The 18,933-nt window shown below is 57.8% G+C and overlaps 2 long non-coding RNA genes across 5 annotated transcripts; both read left to right on the forward strand.

The window, feature by feature from the left end:
* The first annotated feature begins 1,984 nt into the window (after window positions 1-1,984).
* On the forward strand, window positions 1,985-6,786 carry LOC131423560 (uncharacterized). 3 transcript variants are annotated; one of them, XR_009225276.1, is made up of 4 exons: window positions 1,985-2,070; window positions 3,198-4,865; window positions 5,814-5,915; window positions 6,291-6,786. It is a non-coding gene; the product is annotated as an uncharacterized LOC131423560 (long non-coding RNA). The 3 variants fall into 3 exon arrangements; XR_009225277.1 differs by having other exon boundaries at window positions 3,198-3,452; window positions 4,748-5,915; XR_009225275.1 differs by having other exon boundaries at window positions 3,198-5,915.
* Window positions 6,787-8,589: 1,803 nt separating this feature from the next.
* On the forward strand, window positions 8,590-12,732 carry LOC131423561 (uncharacterized). Of its 2 annotated transcripts, none has more exons than XR_009225278.1 (4): window positions 8,590-8,950; window positions 9,057-9,330; window positions 9,992-12,297; window positions 12,604-12,732. It is a non-coding gene; the product is annotated as an uncharacterized LOC131423561 (long non-coding RNA). The 2 variants fall into 2 exon arrangements; XR_009225279.1 differs by lacking the exon at window positions 12,604-12,732 and having other exon boundaries at window positions 9,992-11,185; window positions 11,332-12,361.
* Window positions 12,733-18,933: the final 6,201 nt, after the last annotated feature.

The raw sequence follows: 18,933 nt of genomic DNA on the forward strand, positions 1-18,933 counted from the left end.
TGGCCGACTGCATTGTCCAAGGAGAGGTGCAGCTGCACCTGCCATCCCGTGTTCTTCCAAGACATTCCCCATCAAGAAATGAGACCAGGTCCCCCCTCCCCTGGAAACTGGACAGACCTCAGTGACTGCCTCCACTCAGAGCCTGAGAAATTTCCAAGGTTGGGTCATAAAAATGCCGGGAACTTCTGCTCATTCTCCTGGGAAGTTTGCTCTTGGATCCTGGTGCCAGGCTTTAGGAAGCCCAGGCATCCAGTGGAGAAGCCCGGTGGAGAGGGTCCAGGGCTGGGGACCGCCGCACGGGCAAGCTGACTGCAGTGGACTCTCTGGCTCCCACCAGAGCCTCCCTTGGAGCCCTGCCCCAACCGCATGTTGAAGGTTAGAACAGGGCAGGGGTTGGGTGGGCAGAGCTTTGTTAGAGCAGCCCCCGGGGCTCCTTGGACCTGGACCCCCTGCTCTCCAACATGACGGGTGACGAACTCCTACTCGTCCTTCAACTTGAGTTCACCTCCTCCTTGAAGGCTTCCTTGCCTCAAGTCCCAGAAAGAGTGTGAGACCATCACCCTGCAGGACCTAAGCCCTTGGGCATCCTCTTATTTGCCACCCAAATAGAGTGACAGAGTAACAGGAGGTCCTCCCAGGAAGCATGGACCCCTCCCAGGAAGCGTGAGACCCTGGGAGCCTTGCTTCTCTGTGGATGCAGAGCAGGCGTCTTCTTGACCAGCCTGGACCTTAAATATGGCAGGTGCTGGAGCAGAATCTGCTGAACGGAGGCAGAGTTTGACCTTGTGGGTTCAGTCCCAGGGAACTGAACTTGCACTTCAGGAGACAAGGGGGTCCTCACGTTCTGGTCCAGCTGCAGGCACGTGCCGGCCAGCTTTGCCTCCAGGTAGGAATCCAGGGGCTCCTCTGGAGGAGGGGCGGCCTGAGGACTCCATTGGACACACAGATAGGTGACTCTGCCCAAGAGAAGGACAGGGGACCTTCCAGAGGAAGTGAGCCTGTGAGGCCCAGGACCTAAAGGGATCCAGGGGACCCCAATCCTGGCGGACGCATGCTGAGAAGCTGCAGCTGGCCTGGCAGCCCCAGCCTCGCCACCCTGAGAGCCGGAGAGTCACCTCTCCCAGTGCCCCACAGGAGCCCCAGGGAGACGGGAATGATGCACAGCATGCATTGGGCTGTGCCTGTCTCCGTGGACAGCCCCCAAACTTCTTGTGACCTTGAACCACACAGCTCCCATCTCTGAGCCTCAGTTTCCCCATCTGTCCAACAAGAGGGTCCACAGATGCCCTCCCAGTTCATGTGATCTCCCGGTGGCAGGTTTGCCTCCCCCCCAGGCCTCTGCCATGCCCCTTCCAGATGGGCAGCCCCTCCAGGGTCACCCAGGAAGTGCCCGGAGCAGCGCAGCGGGGGCGGGTAGCGGGCAGCCTCGCCCCCACTCTGCAGCTCCGGGCCGGTCTGTTTGTTTTCCTAAGCAATTCAATATTTAAGACCCGGCCGGCCGCGAGCTCGCGGGCTCCCCCTTCCTTTGTCTTACAGCTGCCGCCGCCGCCCGCCTCACACCCCCTCCGACGAGCCGCGCGCGCTGCTGATGGAAAATTCATTAGTGGTCTGGTCTCCTTCCCGCCCCTTCTCCATGTTCCCAGGCAGCTCCGCGCTGGCGTGTCAGCCTTTCCATCCTGATTATCTGGAGACGCCAATTTCAAAGAGACATCTTAATAGTGATGTCAACGAATTAATTAGATGTGTTAATGAGCTAAAAGCAACCCAAATTAAATTAATGCAGTAATAAGCGCAGACAGCAAAATTAGCTCCAATTTCTCTAAATGATTCTGAACTGTACACAACACCTCCTCTCGCTAGAACATTACCATCCCCCAAAGCTAATCAAGAACCCGGCGCAATTAACTGCTTAATTACAAACAGGCGCGCGCGCGCGGGCGCACACCCACGCACGCGCGCACACACACACGCGCAGGCTTGCACGCACTCACACACATGGCGAGGAATTCAGCAGGCAGGAGGAGTTAGCCTGGGGGTGCAGGGGCTGCAGACCCCCTGAAAATAGCCCAGGTCACTGCCCCTCCTCTCCGATTTTTTTTTTTTTCAAAACCTCATGATAGAAAGCGATCGAGGGCGCTTGGCTTGGGAGGGTCCATCGCTGTGGGTGATGGCCAGGGCGCTGGACCAGGCCCGCAGGCTGCAGGGAGGCTGCGGGATCCCCGGGACCACTGGGCATCTGGGTGGGGAGGCCCCCGCGGAGGAGGAGCAGGAGGGGGTGTGGGCGGGAGGGGGCAGGGAGCAGCCAGTTGTTTATTGCTTGCATCAGAATCCGAGTTGGAACTAAAAAGCTAATTGTCCAGCCCGGCTGATTTCCCACCGGGCAGGGAGAACTGCTAATAGCTTCGCAAGCGGCTCAGGTATCTGATTAGCTGTAATTGCAGCTCGAGATGAGCAGGGGGTGAGGACAGCGGAGGAGGAGGGTGGGGGAGGACGAAGGCTGGGGGCCTGGCATGGAGTCAGAGGGAGACCAGGTGAGCTGAGGCTGAGGGAGGCGCCCAGCACCAGGCAGGGGCAGGAAGGGGGCAAATCAGAGGCTATCCAGCTGGCCAGCCATGGACTGTCCTCCCTGAGGACCCCCACCCGAGTGGCCTCTACAGCCAGGCAGTACCACTTCCAGGGAGTCTGCCCCTCCTGTCTGTAAGTGGGGCAGTCCCCATCACTAACTCTGACCCAGAGCCCAGGGGGCAGGAGCAGGCCAGAGCTGGTCAGTCAGCACCAACACAGGGGCTGGAGTGGCTGCTCCCGTGGACAGGAGTCTGGACAGGTGGAGAGGCCCCGGATGCCCTGGGACAGGGAGCCTGCCTGCACCCCACGATCAGGCCAGTCCCCCAAGTGAAGGGTGATTTTGTTCATTTCAGATTGGGCTATTGACTCTGGAGAGAAGGAGGTGACCATCTCTGTCCCTCCCAGCCCAGCCACCCAGGAGCCTCAGCTCTGTGGCGGGTGCCTCTCCCAGAGGGGACAAGGAGGCCAGGCCACCCTCTTGTCCTCCTCCAACAACCCCCACCCCTCCCCTCTCCTCCCTTCCTCAGTCTCAGGGTGCATTTCTTCCCCAAGGTGCAGATGTCTTCCTGCATTTGGCTTTTTAACTTGTGATTCAGTTGAAATATGTCTGTTCCCATCCTGGTTGCTAACAGGAAGCAACGTGTCGCCACCTCGCTAATCCACTGGCCATGAGTTTGGTACCTCAAGCTGGGCACCACTCCCAGGGACACGGAGATGATGGGTCACTGTCCCTGCCTTGCAGAGAGAGAGCTACCGTGCACCGTGACAGCCTGTGACACCTGACCAATGATGTGGGCGCTGCAGGGGACACCACCAAGCAACACCAGAGGATCAGAGGAGAGTCCCAGAGGTGGCTCTGGCTGGGGAGGTTGCAGATGGGCGCTCAGGTGGGAGCTGGGGTGCAGGGACGTTCTGAGGCGGGACAGCTGAGGTGCAGGAGCCCTGGGGCTGATGTACCCTGAGCCATGCCACCGCACCCCAGGACTGGCACCCCACGTTCCCTTAGCACTGGGGGCTGAGGAATCCTAAGGGAGGTGCCAGGGCGCCAATCAGACCCCTGCCTGGGGCTTCGGGGTCTACCCTAACCCCACGTGCCAGAATCAGCTGTAAATTCTGTGGGACCTCCAGGGTTAAATCTGAGAAATGGGGACATCATAAACTGAGCTTCTAGAGAAGGAAAAGGCCCAAGGTGTTCACGCCCAGGAGAGCCTTGCAGCCACCCAAGGCCACCAGGCGTTGACCTTCCGGGGACACACTCTGCTTTGTAGAGATGGGGAGAGGGAGGCCAGGGCCGAGGGCGGGGCCTGGGGCTGGGGCTCAGGATCCCACCGGTCAGCACAGGCCTCTCCGCTCACTTCCCGAATGCCAGGGCGGCCACCCTGGATGTTGTCACAGGCTTTTATTTCCCCACAGGAAGAAAGGATTGTTTTGCTCTGGCAGATGCCCCAGGGAGCGCTGTGGTCCCTGAGCGAGGAGCCCGGGGTCCCAGGGGCCCACAACAGGTGGGAGGGGCTGGGAGGAGACTGGAAGAATGGTCTCCTTCTCCAGCCACCTTGCACCTGGCAGCCATCACCAGGCCCTCAGCCTCTGGCCCCCAACTCAGGAGGGGGCCGGGCGGGGACAGCCCAGCCTGTGGCTGTGGCAGGCCATCGCACACAGAATGCACGTGGACAGGTGCACAGGCACGAGGACCCAGCGGGGAGGGGTGGGCAGGCTGGGCCCTGGGGAGCCGGCCACCACCGTGTCAGGCACACACCTGGAGGCTGCCCAGACGCCCACAGCCCACACCAATTAGGAACTTACTTTACATTATTTTAATTTGTCTCTGGAGCCTTGGAAGGAAAGTCATGCAATTATTATTATTATTATTATTTTGGAAACTCCAGCAGCCATTATATAAATTACGTCTAATTTAATACATTGGAGGCAGTTTTTTTTCTAAACAATCATGTTTTCCCTTCCCCGACGACGGGGCCACTGTCCCCTAATAATTCTGCTCAGTGTTGCAATGGGGAAATGTCCTGACCCTGAGAGGAAGAGAGAGGCCTCTGGGTTACACTGATCTCTCCACCCAAAGAGGGGACAAGAGACTTTGAAAGCAGTTGGTTTGGGGTGCCATGGGTGTACTGTGTGCCCTCTGAGAAGTTGCCTAACCTCTCTGAGTCTCTGTTTTGCGTCACAGGCTGATGCCCTCCAGGTAGTGCCCTGGAGCGTCTTCATCCACCAGGTGGATTCGCTCAGCCCAGAGCAGGGACAGAGGACATGGTGATTGAAGGGGGCCTGAGATGCATTGTAACCAGGTATGGTAAGACACACAGACATAGCAGTGACTGTCACGAAGGGACACGTTTTTATCATTGTCACTGACCTGGGAAAGGGAAGTAGGCATCCCACCCCAAATGTCAGAGCAGCGGACGAAACAGGAATCCGACGGACACCAGCTGCCGGCTCAGGCTCTGGTCCTGCCGGTAGGCACTGGGCATTTTTGTGACCTTGCTTGATGGCCACAGTTGCCCACTGGGGCTGGGCTGGGTGTGCCCACCCTGCAGTGTTGACAAGGAAACTGAGGCCCAGAAAGGAAACCCCCTTCCCGAGGCCACACAGGGACAGGGCCAGGGTGAAGACCAGCCTGGAGTGACACGCAGGGCCCAGGTCGAGGTCCCCTCGGTACAAGGTTAGGAACTGTGGGCTCCTGAAGACCAGAAGAGGGGGCGACCAGTGGATCGGACATGGGGTGGCTCCTGGGCTATGTCAGAGTCTAATGAGGTTGTACCTGGGGAGCATCAGCACTTAATAGGTGCCCAGTAAGCAGCACTCTTGGGTGAGCCAGAGGGGCCCCTGCCCCCGCCTCTAGGCCCCAGTGTCCCCATTTGTACAGCAAGGAGAGCTCTGGCCACTGCACTTGGGGAAACTCACCCGACTGATGCTCGAATGCTCCAGAGACAGGGTGTGCCAAAGCAGCACAGTAAACACCCAGAGACATCCTGTGTCCACCAGGGGGGACACATGCACACAGGGGGCTGCTGGGGCCACCGCACAGCTGGCAAAGCCACACGTCACATGGAAGGAGGGACAGGAGCAGCCGTGGCCTGACATCACCACGGGGAAGGCTGAGCGGCAGCCACAGGAAGCTCTGGGTTCACGGCTCAGCCTTTCCTTCAGGGCTGGGGATTGAACCCAGGCCCTCACCCCTACTGGGCAGGCACTGGCTGGAGCCAACCCCGAGTCCTTTTTGATTTTGACAACAGGTCTGGATAAGTCTCCCAGGCTGGCCTGGAACCTGCTATCCTCCTGACTCAGCCTCCTGAGTTGCTGGGTCGACCTGTGTGTGCTCATCCCTTTTGTACCATGTGAGGAAGAGACATTTTTTAAACTGTGTATTTGTATTTATTCATCTATGTAACTATTTACCTATTCATTCACTCATCTATCTAGCTGTTTGTTTGTTTGTTTGTTTATTGTGGTGCTGGGGATGGAACCCAGGGCCTTGCACTTAGTCTTAAGCATATGCTCTGCCACTAAGCTACACCCCTAGCCCTCGCTTTAGAAAAAGGTTTTAAGCACTTGTGGGCATACATACCCAAGGAAAAACTAAACCGTGCACACAAAAACCTACATACGAATATTGATAGTTGCATTACTCTTTTTGTTTTTTGAACCCACAGACACTCAACCACTGAGCTACATCCCCAGGACTTTTTTTTTTTTTTTTAATTTTGAGACAGGGTCTTGCTAAGTTGCTGAGGTTGGCCTTGAACTTACGATCCTCCCGACTCAGCCTCCCCAGCCGCTGGGATTCCAGGTGTGCACCACTGCGCCCAGTGACTGCAGTGTTATTCACAACAGTCAAAGAAAGATTGAAAGCCACAGAAATGTCCATCAGTGGATGAACATATCGACCAAATGTGGTCCATGGGTTCAACAGAACGCCTCACAACCCCATGAAGGAATGGAGGGCCTATGGACCTTGAGGACCCCACTTCTGTGGAGTGTCTGGAAAAGGCAAATAAATCATAGCAACAGAGAGGGCTGAACCTTGGGAGGGGAAACCAGGAGGTGAGTGGTGATCGTTGTGATTTCCTTGTTGGGAGGTGATGAGAACCTTCTGGAAACAGCTACTATGGGTGGTAAGTCACACAATCTGGGAAGATACTGAACCGTGCCCGGGAAGGGGCGAGTTTGCTGGAAAACCTCGCGTTACTTTTCCGGGGTTGCCTTTAACCAAGTGCCACAAACGGGGTAGGGTTGGTGGCGGGACTGGGGCTGGGGGGGTTGGCTTTCAGCAACAAAAATGTATCATTTTACAGTTGCAGAGGCCAGAGGTCTGCCGTGGAGGAGCTGGCGGGGGACGAGAGGTGTTGGGTCACCCACCTGAATGAGTTCCACATGATGATATCTGCAAAGATCTTGGTCCAAATAAGGTCACACTGGCCCATGGGATTAGAACCATCTTTTGAGGGACACCCCTCAATCCATCACATTTGAGCAATATATATATATATATATATATATATATATATATATATATATATATATAAAGAGATGGAGGAAACAGACCCCACAGTCAGGAGCACAGTGACCTTGGAGAAGACCCAATTCTTTGTCACCCCCTCTGCTCCTATAACCAGCACTGGAATAATGTTTGAGGGAGCAAAACCCCCGGTGACCTCCCAGGGCTGAGCCTTTATCCCTCCGGCCCTGAATGACCCAGGCCCCTATCTAGGCCAGCCCAGTTCCAACCCTCAGCTCTGACCTCGAATGTCTTTTGGCCACCCAACCCCCCCCCCCATCCTGCTTGGAATCGGTGGCACTCAGGCCTGTCACGTGCCCCGCATCCCCAACTTGTAAAGTAACAACCTGTCACACACACAACCTCTTTGCACCCAAAATGTTCTCTGATCTGTGTAAACTGCAATTGAAGCTGCGCCGCTTGATATTAATATCTTTTGTTTGTGTGTCAGGGTTCTGCGGAATCTAATTAAGGAGTGTTCTCGGCGTATCCAGGGTGTTCCAACAATTCCGCCGAGCAGACCGCGCGCGCTGTTGACCTGCACAGATAAACTGTGCTTATGGATTCGGGGGTGGCAACGGGTGGGGGTGCCCCAACTGCTCTTTTCTGCTGGGGTACCAGGCATTGCCCGCCTGCGTGTGGCCCATACCTGGCAGTATGGGCATCTTGGCTGGGGTGAGGGGGTGGTAGCAGCGATTCTTTTTGGGCACCTCTGTATATACACAAGTACGCATGCGCCAGGCCTCCCTGGGCAGCGGCTCCTGTCCCCGCTGCCCTTGCCCTAGTGTCTGTCTTCCCTCTCCACACCCTGAGAAGCCAGCAGAGATGCCCAACTGCACAGATTGGGGATTGAGGCCTCTGGTGCCTGCGGAGGACCCGTGCTGTGTGGGGTGGGGGTCTCTGAGCAGTCATTGGGCAATAGACAAAAGCCACACCTGGGAGGTGCTGGGCTCACCCCAGATAATGACAGGGACAGAGCCTGCAGTCTGTCCTCACGGGTAGGCCAGGATAGCTGTCATCCCCTGGGAAGACAGAAAATTGAGGACAGGAGTAGGTAGGCACTTGCCCAGCACAGGTGGAGGCTGGCGGGCAGAGCTGGGCCCTTCCTGACCCTGGAGCCTCCAGAGGGGATCACTCGGGCCAGGAGGGACCAAGAAGCCAAGGATGAGTGTCCTTCATTCTGAAGGTCCAGATGTCCAGGCAGCCACAGGAACCCCTAGACCTAGGTCCTGGCCTCACCCAAGGGGAACCTTGACAAGTGTCCCTCTCCAACTTCAGTGACCTCCCTGGGAAATAACAGGACGCTGTGCCCTCAGCTCCAAGGTCAGTGGCACCAGACCATGCCATCATCAGTGCGCTCCCACCAGGCCTTGCAGGGTGATTCTGCCCCTAATGTCCCTGGGCTGAGCACCAGGGGTGAGGTGCTGAACGCCCACTGGGGAAAGCTCTGGGCCGGGGTGCAGGGTCGGGGTGGGGGGGTGCCGGGAGTCTTGGTAGCAGGAAATGGTGAGAAAGACCCGGACACAGGCTGAAGCCGGAATTCCAGCCGGCCGAGGTTTGGGCGAGGAGTGACCCCCGGGCCGGAAGGGTCTGCGCGCATGTGCACGTGTGCCTTGGATGCGCCAGCATTTGTGCAGCCGGGCGCACGTGGAGTCGTGTCCACTCGGAATCCGTGCGCACCGGTGTCCGCATCTGCCCCCAGCACCCCGGGCTCGCGCCCTCCCAGCGCGCTCAGAAACGCCGGAGCGCCACCTTCCGGCCGTGCGCTGCGAGTTCACCGCGGGCAGTTGGAGAGAGCAGGCCTGAGGCCCCACCCGCCGTGGCCCCGCCCCGTTCCGGGGCCCGCCCTCCATTAGGGCGTGGCCAATGATGCAGGTACCCGGAGCCAGAGCCCACAGGCCCAATTGACCACATTCCAGGAGGGCCCCAAGAGCTTTCCCTGGGTCACTTAAGCCTACCTTTGTGTGGCTCCATTTTACAGAGGAGAAAACTGAGGGGAGAAAAATGCAAGTAACCTGCTCAAGGTCACGAGAGAAGGAAGTGGCACAGCACCCCGGGCACACTCAACACCTTTCAGTGGCCAGTACACTCATATTTAGTCAACGATTAATTAATAGTTATTTATGAGTCTAAACCCATTCAACCCTCGCAGCCTTGAGTAGGTGTCCGGGCAGAACTCCACCCCCAGGGTTCTGAGGGGTCACCAGCTTCTTCCAAGGACAGGAATCTGGAGTAGGAGAGGACTTCAAGGCCAAGTGAGTAGGGAGGCGGGAGGATGGTGGGGGAGGGGGTGGGGGGAGGGCAAGTGAGTAGGGTCTGCCCTCCCAGGGCTCTGGGCGGCCCCTGCCACCCCACTGAGCAGCCTTCAGCAAGTTCTTGACCCCTCTGGGCCTTGGTTTCCCTGTGTGTGCTGGGGGGAAGCTAGAACAGGCATTTTCTTCAGTTCTTCCCCCTCCCCAGACAGTACAGGGTGCCAGGAATTCCTGAGCACTGCTCTGGCACAGAGTGGGGGTTTGGGTGTCCCAACCCTGTGTCGGGCCCTCCCATGCCTGTGGCCCTCCCCAATGGAAAGCCGAGTGCTTCTGCTGGCCACTTCCAGCACCTCCAGCCATGACCCACTCCACCTCCTCCAGGGTCTCCCTCCGAGTGGGAGGCATCTTGGGCGGAGGGTAAGGGGCTGCCAGGGACAGATGGCACTGGCCCGGGTGCCAACCCAGCAAGAGCCGGGCAGAACTTGCTGCTGTCCAGGGCCTCTGCCAAGCACAGTGGCAGGCCCTGAACTCGGGCTGCACCTGGTAGGCAGGAGGTTGTGCTGGGGGGACCTGGTGGAAGAAGCAGCCTGGCACAGCAATGTCTTTGACAAGCGTGACCTTGGACAAGTCCCTCCCCGTCTCTGTCTGGCCTCTTCCTCTCCAGGCTCCCAGGTCTCTTGCTGTCATGATTTCCATTCATCTTCTACCACGTGACCCCAGAACCCAGTGATACACAGCTCCATTCTCACCACCACCGATGGGCTGTGTGGCCTTCAGCAAATTCCTTTACCTCTCTGAGCCTCCTTAGCCTCATCTGGAAAATGGGCTGACACCGTGTGCTGTCTCTGGCCCGGGTGTGGAGCTAGAACAGAGCTCAGGGCAGAAGAGAGGGAATCTGCAGTCTGGGACCCACCCCCCAGCAGGACCTTGGAGACTAGTGGTGTGCTGGTACCAGGTAGCAGGTCATTTTGTATTTTATTTATTTTTTAAAAGTCTTTTCTTTTTAGTTGTAGATGGACACAATACCTTTATTTTGTTTTTATTTTTATGTGGTGCCGGGGATGGAACCCAGTGCCTCACGCATGCTAGGCAAGTGCTCTGTCACTGAGCCACAACCCTGGCCCCTGTATTTTATTTAGAGACAGGGTGTCACTGAGTTGCTTAGCACCTCGCCATTGCTGAGGCTGACTTTGAACTCGCAATCCTCCTGCCTCAGCCTCCTGAGCTGCTGGGATTACAGGTGTCTGCCACCACACCTAACTTCGGTAGAAACAGACTTCCAACTGATGAGTCGGCATGGACCGGGACGGAAGTGGTCAATTTCATCCCATCCTCAGGCCCAGGGCCCCAGTCATGTAGCTGTAGGAAGAAAGTGCAGTGTCTTCACTGACCTGCAGACTGTCCCATGCCCCCAGGGACAGACACAGCCTGAGGCTGAGGGAGAGCTGGGTGGCTGGAATGTCCACCTCCAAAGACATTTCAGGGCAGACATGCCAGGGTGGGCAGCCCTACCCACTACCCCTCTCTCTCCCTGCACTGACGCACACACGTGCCCCTCTGAGGTCACAGCAGACACAGGAGTCAAGAGCCTGAATCAAGAGGGGTGTCAACTGTGACCAGGGCGAGGAGGCCTGAGACTAGGGAGCTCTGATCCGACAGCAGTGTCCCTTTGGTTTTGCCTGATCGTCCTCCCCACACACGCACAGATGTTCCAACCTCCCACCTGCCCATCTGCCCTGACTTGGGCAGGTGTGTGCCAGGCTGAGCTAACCCGTTGATTGTGCATGCCCAGATGCCCGGCGGGCCATTTAACTCTCGAAGAATCCCCTGCTGGAAGGGTGGATGGAGAGACAGATGAGTGAGTGGAGGAGTGGGCGGATGGGCAGGTGGAGGGATGAATGACAGCTGTACGGAGGGACAGACAGACAAGTGATGAAGTGCACCCTCTGATGTTCGGTATGGAGATGGATCATGCTAAGGCCTGCTGTGTGCCCCGTTTTACAGACGACGAGACTGAGGCAGGGGTGAGCAGTGACAGATGTGGGATCACACATCAAGTTCTCATTCCTGAAACCAGGACCCCGTCTTCAGGAGGCACAGGGTTGTCAACACACCTCAAGGACCTGAGATGGGGCTCTGGGCTCAGACCGCTCATACGCAGGTGCTACCCCAGTTTTGGTGTTGAGGCATCTGCCCGGCCCCTCCTGCTGTCCCATCCAGGTCATCCTGCGGCTGCTGCTGCTGATCCTGCCCCAGGCCCACCTCTCAGTCCCCACCTGCTCCACTTATGGTCCAGACCTCCCTCACGTCTTGGGCTGGACACGGCGCCGAGGTAGGGCGGCGGGTTGATGCCCTCGAGCTCTCCCAGCCCGAGGTAATTAAAGTGCATGGTTATGGAGAAGTTTGTAATTAAACACTTGAGCATCGTCAGACATCCCAGCATGACGCCTGATGAATTAATTACGAGGATGCCAGACCCTCAGGTCTGCGTCCTCACTGAGCGTGCAGGGGTGGCCCCGAGCCTCCGTGTGGGGAGGACGGAGTAGACCCAGCCACCGCCGCCTCCTGCCCACAGCCCTCCCCTGGCCCTCCTCCGGGCCCCCACCCCAAGCACCCAGCCTCCTCCCCACATCCCCACTCCCCAGGAGCTGCAGACTCCAACTCCACATGGTCCAGGTCAACCATCTCAGCCACACCCAGCACCGTCCCCCACCCACCTGGTGGCACCCCTTCCCTTCACTGGCCTCTCCCGTGCCCACGTCCTGCCCCTCCCAGATGTGACCACCCTCCCCAGGCAGCCACATTGATCCCAAAGCCCAGCACAGAGGGCGCTTCACCCCGGCCTCGGCTCCCTGACCCAGAGCCTCAGCATAACCAGAAAAAAACTCAGACGAACCCCAATCTGCAAAAATTCCCCGACTGCTACCCCTCAGAGCGGCCAAGACAGAGCGGCAAGTCGATGACAGTCAGGTGAGATCCTGGAACAGAAAAAACACACCAGGGGACCTGGGAAACTGAATACAGTGTGCAGATGCCAGACCCTCAGTCCAAATCCCAGAAGACAGGAACACGGGGTGGGGGGGCACACTGCGGGGGACGAGGACTCTGTTTGCAACTTTTCTGTGAAGCTAAAAGTTCTATAATCAGAGGTCACTTTGGACATGGAGGGTTCCCTAGCCGGTCCCATTAGACCCCAGCAGAAGGCTAGCACGTGCTTCAGCTTGGTGGTGGGTACGACGCCCGACGCCTGTCTCATGCTGGTTTCTGTGCTTGCAGTGTCCCCGAGGGAGGCACTTCAGAAAACGCTTAGCCAGGTGTGGTGGCGCACGCTGCGGTCCCAGTAGCACGGCAAGTTCAAGGCCAGCCTGGCGAGACCCTGTCTCAAAATAAGATATGAAACAAAAGGGGGACTGGGGAGCAGGGAGGGAGGCAGGAGGGAGGAGGGTGGGAGGAGGGAAGGAGAGGGAGGGAGGAGGGAGGGGGAGGAGGGAGGGAGGAGGGAGGGAAGAGTGGTCTGGCACCCCCCAGAGGCACGGCCCTGAGTGCCACGTTCCAAGCTGACCTTGCCCACTGCCTGTGCCCTCTGACATCACCCAGCCTGGCCAATCCCTAGCACCTGGCGCTCTGCCACTTCTGACATCATCCTGAGCTGGGGCCCTCTCTGTCTGCCACTCCTGAAGGTCCCCCGCAGGGAGGGAGTCACCATTGCTTGTCCCACCAGATATCTGCCCTGGGGTTCAGGAGGCCGCCTCCACCCCCACAAAGGCCTGGGCCCACCTGTGAGCAGGGCTTTGCTCGTCCATTTCACAGATGAGGAAACCGAGGCTTCTCAGAGAGCCAACTGGAGCTGGGAAGCGTCTGGACCCGAGCCCTGAGCTTAGCTGTGTCCTGGGCTGCCCTCCCATCCCACCGTGCACCCAACCCGGATGGGACGCACCCTCAAGCCCCCTTGTGTTCCCGTCTGGACACCCCCCTTGCCCCCTGTGGCCCTGGTGGCCCTGCTGACTCTTGTCCCCGGGTCTTGGCATCACATGCTCTATCCTCAAAGCATCCCTGACCCGTGCATGGCGCTGTCCCTGATGGGCCACCTTGGCTTGGAGCCCTGGGTGGTACCTCACGTCCTGCCTACTTGAGTGTCTGTCATCAGCCGTCCCCAGTGCTGGGACAGAAGCTGGCCTTGCTCTTGAGTGAACTGAGGCCTGTTGTCCACTGCTGCAGCTGCCCGGAGCGCCCCATTCCTGGAGCACCCCATTCCTGGAGCACCCCATTCTTGGGAGAAACCAAGCCCAAGATGCCCCATGGTGGCCGAGGGCTGGGCAGGTCTCCTTCTCTGGCCAGGCCACTGCCTCAGCTTTTGTGGCCCGATCCCAGCTGTAGTGCCAGAGCTGGCCAGACCCCAGGGGACACACGGATGTCACCTGCCCACAGCCTGGCTCCTGGCTCCCTGTGGCCTTGGAGGGTCCCCACATCTTCCCAGAGCCTTGACTTCTAGCACAGGCCTGGAAAGAGCTCGCTGGGCTGAAGGACAGATCCAGAGACGTCATCACCCCCTGCTTTGCAGACCAGGGTGACCGCCACCCAGGCCCTCCCGGGGTGACCCAGGCAGGGAAACCGAGGCCCAGGGAGCAGGAAGAGCCTCACAGGGACCCCGGGAGGTTAAAAGCCCACACGTGTGAACACACGGAGGCAGGCACACGTGTCCTGAAGTGCACACACACACACCAGGGCGGGGGGAGCCAGGCCTCCTTGGCTTATCACGCACATGTGTGAGGTGTGTCCCACAGTGTCCTGAGCCAGGAGTCACAGCGAGACGTACCCTCATGCCTGAAGGTGACATGCTCTGTGTCACCTCTGTGTGGCACAGTGAGCCATCTCCTGCTGCATCCATGCTATAAAATGCCTGGTGGCCAGGGTGTGGCGCTGGACATGAGGGTGTGGCCAGTCTTCACTGCAGAACCTGAAGCGTGCCGAGGTTGTGCCGGGTGCACCATGCACTGTGCCCAATGCATTGGAGGTGACGGATCCATCACGTGAAGGATGTGTTAGTTGATGAATTCAGCAAGGCTTTACTGAGCACCTACTATGTGCTGGAACCTGGGAATTCAGCAGTGGACAGAACAGGTAGAGTCCCTGACCATGTGGGGCTCATGCTCTGGGAGGGAGTTGACAGTGAGCAGGCATCTGATCACAGCGCTGATCACATCATGGACAGAGCAGAGGGGACACCATGGGGACAGCCAGGCAAGCCCACTGGAAAGCCAAGGCCTCGGGAGGCTGGAGCCCCTGGGGACCTGCCTGACACCACAGAAGAGTCACTACAGAAGAGTGAGAGAGTAAAAAGGGGTCTCGAGGGCCTACCTGGGCTCCATGTGACCCTACTCAGTCCTGGGCCTCCAGGTGACCAGCTCCCTAATGGGACACCCACAGTCCCAGGCCACAGAGGGCCAGGCTTCTGGGAGTCAGGTAACTGGCCAGGGCTGGGGGGAGCCCTGGGGTCCTGGTGCCAACCACACAACGCTGGCCCACCAACTTCAGAGAGGTTTGGCAAATGTCCCCCACAGACTGGTTGACACTAGGGAGATGAGAGGGCCAGGAGCAGGGCAGGAGGGACCAAGAGTCTTGGAAGTCTGTGTGGTCTGCCCAGGGCCATCACACCTCAGGGAAACTGAGGCCCAGGGAGGGCGAAACCTGGCTCAGACCCTTAGAATCTCGGGACAAGTGTCTGGAATAGCTCTTGGGCCCCGCCTCCCCAGCCAGGGGTATCCAGGTAGGTAGTAGGCAGGTGTGGCTCACCTGCTGGGCAGGTGGCCCACGACAGGGCCAGAGTGCTTTGGTAGGAGCTAAAGGCATTGGGACACCAACCAGGTTTTGAGAAAGGGAGACCGAGGCACGGCGAGCCCTGTCCCCTGGCCTAGGACACAGTGGCACCTCCAGATCCAACGGGGACCTCACATTTTGCCCCCCAGGTCTATGACAGCAAGAAACCCAGGTCCTGGGTCCAGGCCACATCCCACCCTGGCCTCACCCTGCCCCAAAACCCCCAAGGAACAATTTACCTTTCAGAGCTGGTCCAAGATATTAATTAAGATAAATCTACCTCAATTTTGAGATTCTCTTATCATGTAATTTATCAAAATTATGTTAATTATTTCTGTAGGGCAGCAAAATTATTACCTCTTTTGTGTCTGATTCGTATTAATATTCATAATTTAATAATTCAGCAGCCTGGCCATCTGGTCGGGCAGTCAGCTCTTTGCCTCCCTTAGTCCAAGCCAAAGCAACCCCACCACCCCCATCAGCATCCCCGGGCCCCAGCCTCCCTGTCCCCTGCGCCTTCCCACTGTGGCCCCGAGGACGCCGGCCCCTGTCTGGGTTCCTCCCTGGCCCCCGGGGCCCCCTCAGCCCTCCGCACAGACAGGTAGGCACCCGGGAACGCGCCCAGGTAACGCGCACCCGCTCCCCGCCCCGCTTGGCAGGTGAGCCGAGCTGAATTGACATTTCCACACTTTGTGAGTTTTACACTGTAATTTGACATAATTAATGCCTACATTACTGCTGATAATTTAGCTAGTTAATTAAACTCGGAGGAGATAATTAAGGAAAGGCTACTGCTTGGATTGCTAATTGTTTTTGTCATTATTTCAGGGGCCGACAGCTGCCGGCTGAGTCATCCTGTTTTGTCAGCTGATGGGTCATGTGACTCAGCGTCCCCCCGAGGGCCCCCCACTTCCAGGGGAGGGAGACAGCGCAGCCTGCTACCTGGCTGCAGTCTGGAGCCTCGCCAAGCGCTGCTGGCTGATGGGGCCCTTCAGTTCCTACTTCTTGGAGCAGTGACAGTCCCGCTGGCTTCTGGGGACCCTCCCAGCCTTACCTGAGAGCTGTAGCCTGGGGTCATGCAAAGGAGGAGGGAACCCCTTGCAGATCCAGCATGCAAGCCCAAGGGGTCAAGGGGCAGCACCCAAGCCTTTTGCAAGTGGTCAGATAAGAAGTGGAACTTCTTGGGCCTGTTGGAAGCCAGAATCGATGATCCCACATAGGAAAAAATAATGGGAGAAAGACCAGAGAGGCATACACACACGTGTCCTCCCTGACTCTTCCCAGGTGATGCCCTGAACCGCCTCTGCTGAGAAGTCACACTCCCTGGACCTTGGACCTCCAAAACCGTGATCCAAAATAAACCTCTTTAAAAAAGGGTGGAGGATGAGCTGGGGTTGTGGCTCCGCGGTACAGCGCTCACCCAGCACGAGCGAGGCCCTGGGTTCGATCCTCGGCACTACATAAAAATAAATAAATAAAGGTATGTGTCCAGATACAACTAAAAAATAAATAGATAAATAATAAAGGGCACAGTGGTGCACGCCTGTGATCCCAGGGTCTGGGGAGGCTGAGGCAGGAGGATGGCGAGTTCAAAGCCAGCCTCAGCAACTTGCAAGGCCCTAAGCAGTTCAGCGAGACCCTGTCTCTAAATAAAATGTGAAAAAGGGCTGGGGGTGTGGCTCAGTGGTTAAGCGCCCCTGGGTTCAACCCCCAGGACCAAAAAAAAAAAAAAAGTCATGTGGGGGTGGATTCTGGGAGCAGGAGGGCTGAGAGTCTGTCCTTCTGGGGCATTTGATGTTGATGGGGGGCTACATTGGAGCCCTCAGAGTCCTGCTTCCCACCCAGGGAAGGACCCAAGACCGCTCTCTGCCCACCCACAGAGAGCCTGTCCCTGGGCCAGTGGCCCTCAGAGTTTCCTGCCCACGAAATAACCAGGAGCCGCACATCACCCTCACGGTGTCCCCCTTCCATGACGAGGAAGCCAGGGCCCTGCTGGAGGTCACATGACCCAATGCCAGCCCCTCAGAGGACCGAGGAGCTGGGGGCAGCTGAGCCGGCCTCATCCTGGATGGGATTGGGACACAACCCTGCTCGCAAGCCCTGGTGTCCCCTGCTTCAAGGAGTGGACAGGATGGTGCCCCTGCCACCCAAGGCAAGCTTAGATGATGAGGGCACCCAAGATGGTCTCACTGGTCCCCAAATCCCTGTGGGATTATCCGTCAGGCTGAGGGCCACATCTCCAAGGAGCTCACATCCTTGGGGAGTGGGGAGAAAGGACTACACGGTGCAGGTGAAATCTGTTAGGACTCTGACTCGACTGTCCAAATGCTCAAGTCAAAGAATCCTGGGTTTCTTTACCCTCTGTACCAGAAGGTTCTAGATTGGCAAATTCAGGGCTCAACAAAACATCAACGAAGACCCAGGAGCCTTTCTTTTCTGACCTGCCAGTCTCATCCCTCAGGGTCCCAAACTGGCTGCTGTGGCTCTATAAGTCTCACATTCCACATGCCACCCTGTGCCCCACCCCACATCCAGCAAAGATAATAATCAGACTGTTTCCTTAAGGGGAGACTTAGAGTCTCAGGACATACTCCTCTTGGGCCTTCAACTGCTTACTTCCTTTGGTACTAGTTCCGGTTGGGCCACGACAACTGGCTTTCTCAACCCAGCACAGAGCCCTTGGTTAGTGCAGGTGACGGCTTCTGACAGAACATCATCCTGGCAGATCCCTGATCTTGCCTCTCGCTCTCAGAGTGGCTGCCTTGCACAGAGTCTCATCACTCTCTGAGTCCTTACCAAAAGCCACAATAAGGAGCAGACCTCTGCCAGCCTTGTACCAGTCCCCGTGTCCCCAGCCTGGACAAACGCGCCTCTGGGATGCGAGGCCACCCATGCAGCTGAGTCTACTCATAGCAGTGACCAACGCCCTCAAAGAATGTGGGGCCCTGACCCCAGCATTGGTGACCTTTTGGTGGCCCTGTGTCCCCTCCTGGCCCCAAGCCCCACTCAGGTAGGGCTCTGCCATCTGCAAACAGAAAGACCAGCAGGAGACCAAGACCCCAAGAGGTGGGGCCAACAGTGCTCCAAACTCAGAACCTCGGAGCGTCACCTGGTGTGGAAACCGGGTCTCTGCAGACGTCACCGGTTGAAGATCGCGAGAGGAGCTCGTCCAGCAGGGAGTGGCCCTGATTCCACGGCTGGTGACCTTACAGCAAGAGGAAAATCTGGACACACAGGCCCAGGGGAGGTGGCCACGGGGACATGGGGGGAGAGACTAGAGGGATGTGGCCACAGGCCCAGGAACCCTGGCAGTCACCAGAAGCTAAAAGAGGCCAGAAGGATTGTCCCCTGATACCGTCACGGGGAGCCTGTCCCTGAACCTCGGTCTCGGACCTCTGGTCTGGGGGGAACCGAGATGTGCTAGTTTAAGCCCCAGTCTGGGGCACTTGGTTACGGCAGCCACAGGACACTCATATCCCCAGTGTCCATCCCTCATCCTCCTCTAGGGCAAGGCCTACTGGGAGGACCAGAGAGAGGCCACCCGCACCAGTGTCCTTTGGAGCTCTGTGGGGCCATGTGACTAAATTCTGGCCAAGGAGGGGAGAGCAGGCCCACCTGGCCCTGGGCTATGTATCCAAGTTCCTGCTGCCCCACGCCTCTGCCCCCTGTGACCCTCCACACCACAGCCAGAGCAGACTGTGAAGGTGGTCCTCCCCTGGAGGCTGACCATGGCCCCTGTCCTGATTGTCCACCCGGCCACCCCATGCGCCATCAGAGTCTAGTTCTAGC

Source organism: Marmota monax, unplaced genomic scaffold, assembly GCF_021218885.2.
Source record: "Marmota monax isolate L192 unplaced genomic scaffold, Marmota_monax_Labrador192_F-V1.1 WCK01_AAM20220418_F8-fsc00368, whole genome shotgun sequence".
Classification (NCBI taxonomy): domain Eukaryota; kingdom Metazoa; phylum Chordata; class Mammalia; order Rodentia; family Sciuridae; genus Marmota; species Marmota monax.